Source organism: Marmota marmota, unplaced genomic scaffold, assembly GCF_001458135.2.
Source record: "Marmota marmota marmota unplaced genomic scaffold, marMar, whole genome shotgun sequence".
In the NCBI taxonomy this organism is placed as follows: Eukaryota; Metazoa; Chordata; class Mammalia; order Rodentia; family Sciuridae; genus Marmota; species Marmota marmota.
In genome coordinates this window covers 19,245,521-19,253,990 of record NW_026000005.1, presented here as the reverse complement: position 1 = coordinate 19,253,990, position 8,470 = coordinate 19,245,521, and the positions used below count along the sequence as shown (strand labels likewise).

The following is an 8,470-nucleotide window of genomic DNA, read 5'->3' as shown; positions in this document are numbered from 1 at the left end:
GTTCATAAGAAATTACTAGGGAGTTTTAAATTAAAGAGACAGACTCTCATTACCTTTAATATCAGCTCCTAGACGGCTTCTCCTAGCTCCCACCTCCAGCCACCTAATGCAGTGGCAAAGTTTACAGAAGAGGAGAGAGAGAGAGAGAGAGAGAGAGAGAGAGAGAGAGAGAGAGCGAGCGCCAGGGAGCCAGGGAGTGAGCTTTTATTAGGGAACAAAAAACTCCAGGGAAAATCCCATCCAATGAAGGTTAAGAGGGGCAGCATCCCAAGGTCAAGGACGACCATTGGGTCTTCAGGGCAGTGGCCAGGCACGCCTCTGCACAGACAAGCCCTCGGACCTGGGAAAGGGTGGGGAAGGCTCAGACACAGCTGTGTTTAAGCACCTCTCGCCCAGCCAGGGAGGTAACTCGAATCACGTGCGAGGATGACCTCCCACAGACTCAAGTGGCCCCATGATGCCTGGATATTTAATTAAATTTCATGCATATGTGGGAAACTTTCAGTATGTGGGACAACACACATCATGAGATAAAAGGTAGCTTCCTTTCCATTTGACAGAAAATGTTGACAATAGGGTTGGCACTGTGAATGCAGTAGAGGAATGTGGTTAAAACCGAAATGCATGCCTTGGCTAAAATGGGCTTGTTAAAGCCAGGGGGTAGACATCTGTACCCTTGCTCTCTTTACGTGATAGATATAGCTTGGAAATCTAGAGTTCTTTGGGGAGGATTAGTTTCTGGCTTTCCTACATTATCTCAGGATTTCAAGAGGCTGTGACTCTTGGGGATCCTACTACTGTAACGACTTACTCTGATCCTTGGTTCTTTATCAACTGGAAGTTATCCTTAGTTCATCGGGTTGTTTTGGGAAACAAAGGAGAAAATATACGAAAGAGATTAGAACTGAGGCTGGTACATGTCAGGTCCTCAAGAAGTGTCATTCTCTTCTTTCCAGCCTACATTTCCTTATTATGTCCCCAAACTTTTTTTTTTTTTAATTTCTAAACTAGGTTGTGGAAAGAAAAGGAAAAGTAGAGGATGACTAGATTTTATTAAGTGATATTATTATTGACAGCAACCAGAACATGAGCACAGACTGGGATCTACCTAGTGTTGACAGTACTTACTGTTTGAAAACTGTCTTCAACTTTTCTCTCTAAAAAAGGATATTAAAATCTCTTTGGAAAGAATGTGTGGACAAAGATGAAATTTCCCCAGAATTGGTGGGCAACTAATCAGAGACAGACTGTGCCCTTTCAAACACCATGATTCATTGGAAAGACTAGAGGATTTAGATCCATATGCACCTAGGTTGAAATCTCTGGATTCGAATTGCTCAAGGGCTGTGTGCCCAATGGAAAATTAATTTTACTCTCTTTGCCTCAGTTTTGTGATCTACATCTGGGCATGTAGAGAATACTTTGGTTGTGGCCAGTCACTCACCTTCATATTCAAGCCACTCATTTTCCAAGCTGCTGGGAATGTTGGCTGTTGAGAGTTTGCAACAGAGTCTCCACCAAGAATTGCCCTTGGCCTTAATGGAATTGCTTCACTCAAGTTTTCATCTATTTCCAGGTAAGTTACTGATTAAGGAACAAAGGTGAGCATCATTGCCTCAATTTGGGCCAACTCTGGAGGACTAAGCCATTTAAGACCATCTCAAGAACTCCATGGGAGATTAGCAGAGGTCATTTTTGTCTCAATGTTGTGTCCAGCTTTTCCTTCTGCTTAAGTTTACTCTTTCCACTGACCCATAGGTGTCTTCCATGAATGTTTTCTGATAAACTTTCTTCAAGACATCAATTGCAATCTGAGAATATATTTCTTGGGGGACTAGACCTAAAACATTTGTTATCAGAAGTGATTTTAGAAAGCAGACAAGGAAATGTGATTTTGGAGCTGCATTCCTCTATGGTTAGCTGACAATAAGAAAACCCTTGCTGCTCCTAGGTAGAACTCTTAGATCTTCAGTGTTCTGAAGAATTATGTAGCATTGAAATTGTTAAACTTTAACAGTGTCACATGGATGGGCTAATGACAGAAGGGAATTAACTCTTAAATATCTCAAAAGTTTGTGAGGTTCAGAAGGAGGTATGACTATAAGAATGACGGAATTGGGGCTGGGGTTGGGGCTCAGTGGTAACGTGCTTGCCTAGCATGTGTGAGACACTGGGTTCAATTCTCAGCACCACATACAAATAAATAAAATAAAGGTCCATCAACAACTAAAAAAAAAAGAATTATGGAATTGAATGACTGTTGTTGAGTGTAATGCCATGTACTATAGAAAGACAATGAAAGGCTTTGAATTATTAATTACTAATTTAAGAGGTGTTATGAATGTGAGAGGAATTACTTAGGAACATATAAAAAGACTGAAGTTCCTGAAGGTTTACTACTCTTGACCACAACTCCAGGGACAATAGAACTCCAGAAATGATTGGATCCTCACCTCCAGAATGTCATCTGTTATGTCAAGATCAGGCCCTGGTTGGGCAAGAAAAGACCCCAATTCCTCAGAATTCTCTGAATTGGGAAACATGTCTACTACTTCTTGTTCAAGATTAACTCTGCCCCTCTTCCCTTGATTAAAAACAGCACAGAAGCCCTTTGCAAAACAAAGCACTCTCAGGATTTATCCCCAATACTTCTCCTGGCCACAAGATCTGTTTAGGGAAGTGTTGATCCTGCTAAGGGAGGAAAGAACGAATATAAAAAGGAGCAAACAAAAGAGTTGCAGGACCTGGCCAAATAATCTAGCCACTTAATCTAATTTTGGAGTTGGACCCCAAGATGCTGGCTTTATTTATTTTGTGGTATTGGGAATCCAACCCAGGGTCTCACCCATGCTGGGCAGGCATTCTACTATTGAACTACACCTCCATCTCTTTTATATTTTATTTTGAGACAGGGTCTGTGCCACATTGCACAGGCTGGCCTCAAACATGGAATCCTAAGGATAGAATGTGCACTTGGATGAGGAACAGAATGTTGATAATAGAACTCTGAAGTAGACCACAGGATTAACACCCTAACAAGGCCACTTTTACACATGCTAATACACTGCTAAGATGGCTCCTGGAAGGTTGAGAAGATTATGACCCATACTAAGTGAAGCAGAAAAGCCAGAACTACTGTGGTGAAAAAGGGCCAAGAATGAGGACATGCAAGATGGCTATATTATAAAAAGCTGTAGAAGACCATGTTTGACTGCTCCAAGGACAGTCCAGAGGACATTCCATTGATCTAAAGTAGAAGACATACATCAGAGAGGGACCACTGTCATGGGGAAGCACAACAGTAGCTGTCTTCTGTAAGCCAGGTGCATGCCATTAGAGAACTGGACTTCCTGTTTGCAATAGGGCTGATGGGATCCCCAAATTATAGCAACCCGATGGTGGTGTTCAAACATTCAGAAGCAAGGTGTGATGCAATTAAAATGAGCAGCAGTCATAACGGTGGGCGATATGACCCACGTAGATCCATGGAGGTAGTTAATAGAACACAGCAAGACAGATGCACCACCAACAAGGGAATCTCAGAGTCTATGCAATTAAAAGAAATCAAAGCTCAGGGCAGGCACCCCCACAGAAAGTCACAATTCCTTACCAGTGTCTAGATCTGAGCCAGTTGTCAGACCTAAGAGCCACTAAAGTAGAAGCTGTATCTCTAGAAGGAAGGACCTACAACACCATGAACACCATGGCACCTATATGTAGCAATGACTCATCTATATTTTCCCCTAAGGGACCTAATAGCTATTTACTCAGATGACTATACACTGGGTAATAGGCAATATTCAGACATTCGTGAGTACTGCTGAATACAGGATCCAAGGGAGCACTGTTTCCTGGGAAGATAAAGGGCTATCATCACCTTCCTGTTAGAGTGGGGATCTATGGGGCTAGTCATAAAATAGAATCCTTGTTGAGGCCCAGCCAATGGTGAATGCACTGGGCCATTAACCTGCCACCCAATGGTCATCATCCAGTCCCCAAATGTGTCATTGGAATATACATGCTTGAATAGCAAGATACACTGCATCCCTCACTACCTCCCATTGATCCCTTGTTTTGAGTGTTAAGAACTATCATGCCAGGCTCAGTGGCACACTCCCTGTAATCCCAGCAACTGTGGAGGCTGAGGCAGGAGGATAGCGAGTTCAAAGCCAGTCTCAGCAAAAGCGAGGCACTAAGCAACTCAGTGAGACTCTGTGTCTAAATAAGATACAAAATAGAGCTGGGGATGTGACTCAGTGGTCAAGTGCCCCTGAGTTCAATTTCTGGTATAAAAAAAAAAAGAACTATCATAGGGGGAAGTCAAGTGGAAGCATTTGAAACCATTTCTACCTCTCCATCACAACCAAGAAAATAAATAAAAAAGCAATGTTCTGTCTAGAAATAGTGACAAAAATTAGTGCCATTCTTAAGCCTTAAAAAGCAGGTGTAATGATCCTCATGATATTCCCATTAAACTAATGGTTTTCAACCCCTTAAAAGCCCAATCAGATTTTAGAGGATGGTAGTAGATTTCTGTAAACTCAACCAAGTAGTAGTCTCCATTGAGGTGCTATGCCAGAGAGATTTTTACCTGGCAGATTAATACTACTGATTATTAATAATCAGGTGTGTGTTCACAGATCTGGCAAGTGTGTTTTTTCCCCATCTTTACCAGGAGCAGAAGCAAGAAGCCAGAGCAGAAGCAGATTACATTCACCTGGAACAGACAGCAGTACACATTCAAGCTCTTACTATGTTAACTCTCCCTCCCTCTGTCATAACATAATCTGAAGGGTCCAAGTCATCGAATGATCTGAGCATCATCATATTGACTCATCATATAGATGACATGGTGTTAATCAGACCAGAAGACCAAGAAGGGTCAGGTGTGCTAGAGGCCTTGGTGAGACACACATGCTTCAGAGAGTGGAAGAGAAACCCTCCAGTAATTCAGAGCACGGAGGAGAGGAGGAGAGCCCACATGTAGACATAGAGCCCAGTGTCTGGCTGCACATCAGGCCAGTTGACACTCAGTTCTACCTGTGTGGTACATCTTGGGAATGTGGGAATATGACAGAAAAGAAGAGCTAATCATCCGAAAGAGGAAGCCCAAGGTGTTACAAGATGAGTTCCATTTTTCTAATTCTGTTGTTTTAATTTTATGTAGTATCTTTTTAAGATCTCAATGCCATAAAATTTTGGTTCTCTACAAGAAAATTGTAATATTTCTCTCTGTCATTGGGTAGTTCAGAAATCTTCTGCCCACAGTTTACAGAGGATCTTTTCATTTAATGAGCTAACTGACCATGCATAATACATTTAAATTATGACTTATACTTTTCTCATTTACCATTTGTTTTGTTCTTTTATACCATAAGAAATTAATGAGGCTGAGAGTCTTAAACTGTGTTTTATGTATTTAAAATAATTATGATTAAAGGCCTTTTACACATGTGTATTTATCATGAATTCTTGTTCAAAGAACTATTTTTCATGGTTCAAGAAGCAAAATTAATTTAAATCGGCAGCTAATGCACACTTCTCAATTCCATGAGTCAACTGGATGCTGCTGACATTTTTATGTAGCGCCTCCTTTGATGTAATAAAAAGTGTTGCACTAAATGATGTGTCTCATAAAGGAAGGGGTGGAACATCCATTGTCTGAGACTTGCGTAGCCGTGTTCCGGGTCATGTCATGAGCCATAACGTTCCATCATCTTCATGTTCTCTGTTATCCTGCAGTCGATTTGTCATGACTATGCTGAATGGTATAATCAAAGGCTGATTTTTATGCCTGTATGCAGTGAGACTTAAGGTGACTAATCCACTAATGTGCATGCCTATCATTCTCATTATATTAAGAGATAAATTAATTATTGCATGTTCAGGATCCCTAATGCATTGCCAGTAAAAAGATTGAGAGGGAGTGGGCTCCTTCACTGTATGTATGCACTGCAAGTTTATATCTAGTCTGAATATTCAGAACTCCACTGTTCTGCCTCTAAAGGGGCTGGATTCCGCAGCAGAGTAAGAGCTGACAGCTCTGTGCAGTTCTCCCTGGGCATCTGCCGGCAACCAGGTGCTCCTTGTAGGATGGAGTGTATAATTATGAATATTTTAAATGTGGGTAGTTGATCCCTTTTCTATTCAGCATGTAGCTGTGAGTAAAACTGCAGACAATGGCCAGAATACTCTTTTTGTTAGCCTGAATTTACCTGAGAATATTGAAGTAAAGAGCCAAAGGGCTCCATTTCTCCCTTCCCAGATATGCAGGAAAGACTAGAATCCAGTCTTTGTCTGGGTGGTTAATTATTTAAAGTAAAAGGTGCAGGGGATAATGCATGAATAACTAACAGCTCTGGGGAACTCGGGAAAATTATATTTCACTAGAAGGAACAAATATATGCTATTTTGAAAGGGAAGGAATATACTAATTCCTTATCTAGATATGATGAGGTGAATTTTTTTGATAATAAGACATTGAATACTAAAAACTATTATCAGAAGCAACAAAGAATGCTATTCAAATTTTTTGGCTTTAGGCCCCAGATTTTCCACTCACTGACTATGAGATGTTGGGTTGTCTACGTCTCACTTTTCTCATCACCAGCACTGGGAGATTGGGACAAATTATCTCCCTGGTTCCTTCTATTCTAGTTATCTGGGATCCTATAATATGCTCTTACAGTTGTGGGTGAACATACACCTGTAACTCCCTTCAAGGGAGAGAGAAACCCCTCCAGCTCAAGAAAGACCTTTGTTGAGTGCCAAATACACAGCCAGCTGTGAGATGTAGGTTACCAGGCATCATATGGGAGCTTTCAATATACATGCACAAAGATGAAGGTGAGATTTTTAACTAAAATGCAAGATGAGCTTTAGAGGATAGGTAGGATTTGAATGGGTTGGGGTCCTTTCTAGTTGGAGGGTGAATTGGTCAGGGACTTGGCAGGAAAGAGATGATTCAATCAAACTGGGTAACGGAGGAGAGTTTAATAGAGACCACTTACACGGATGTCTCCAAGGCTTAGGGAAACCAACACAGAGGCAGTGTACTGGACTAAAAACAGTGGGGAACTTGATCATCCAAGACCTGAAGAAGAAGGGGGCTACAGCCGTGACCATCACTTTCTGAAAGAAAGCCTACAATAGACAGGCTGATGGAAATCAACCCATTGCAACTTGGCAACCAGGAACTGAAGGAGTAAATACCCAAATCTCCTTCTCCTCGCATCTCAGTTTTCCCCTGGAGTCTATCCCTGGCTCAATTCAGCTGCAAGATCCTGAAGGTCAACAGCAGTGATTGTGGATCTGGAGAAGCAAACGGAAGGTGTCTAGCAGAGGAGGAAATCAGACGACAGGTGAAAACCAGAATAAATGGTGGAAGCCAAAAGGAATGGCAAAGTTGAAAGCTGGAAAGGGGAATTGCATACATCAGGCTACTAAGCATTGTTCCTCATGTCCAAGACCACAGTAGATTGTTGAGAGAGTGTAAGGTTTGTGGAAAACTAACATCCCTGACTACAGTGAGAGTGCACATCAAGCCAGACCTCTTTTTGGAGGGGCAAACTTAAACTACTTATCCCTTTTCATTCCTTTCCCCAGTCTCAGTACTAAGTGCGCACTAAGCAGATAAGAAATGCAGGAGCCTCAGCAAATAATAATGAAAGTAGAACTCTTACTGTTCCCACGAGAACTGGCCCTGTGCCCTCCAGTGCCCCATGGCACCTCCTGCTGTCCATCTGGGATTTGCCTTCCCAGGGGTTTGTCCTAACTCACCACATACCTGCTACTACTACTCTTTAACTAGCTTTTCTCTCCTTGCTTAAAAATGTTCTGCTTTCTGCTTTCCAAATTGAAAAAAAAATTCAGAAAGGGGAAATGGAGAAATATCAAATGCAAAGTTTAGTTTCTTCAGAATTTTTCCATGGACCAGGAAAATTAAGTGGGGTAGTATCTTCTTCTGTAAGTAATGAGGTGACTGTAAGAGGCTCTTGTTTGTCTGGAAAGTGGTAGATCTAATAATATGTGAAAATACAACATGATGTATAAGAGCTCTTTGGCTGTCCCTCTAACCTATAATAACTTGTGATACAATGTGTGGCATTTGTGTGGCAGCATAGAAATATTATATTAAATTTTCTGCGTACAAATATAAGAACCAAATAACAATGCAATCTTTTATGTGGGGTTTACTTTTGTTTTTGTTAAGAGTTTACAACTTTCAGAATCAGTATAATTCATTCCCACATTTTACATCTCTTAACATACCCCACTCCAGAAATCTAAACCCACCACTCTCTGTATCACACTCTACTTACCAAGCCTAGAAATGGGCCATATGATAAATATATATATGTATTTCAAGATTAACAGAACTCAATGTTGTCAATTAATTGAGAAATTCCTTACTTTGTTTTATGTTCTTTTCAACCATTTATATAAAATTTATACAGTGCTTATCTGGAGG

At 41.0% G+C, this 8,470-nt stretch overlaps 1 long non-coding RNA gene across 1 annotated transcript; it reads left to right on the top strand.

The window, feature by feature from the left end:
• The first annotated feature begins 254 nt into the window (after positions 1-254).
• LOC125618171 lies at positions 255-5,622 on the top strand. Its single transcript, XR_007349430.1, has 2 exons — positions 255-1,576; positions 4,676-5,622. It is a non-coding gene; the product is annotated as an uncharacterized LOC125618171 (long non-coding RNA).
• The last annotated feature ends 2,848 nt before the right edge of the window (positions 5,623-8,470 follow it).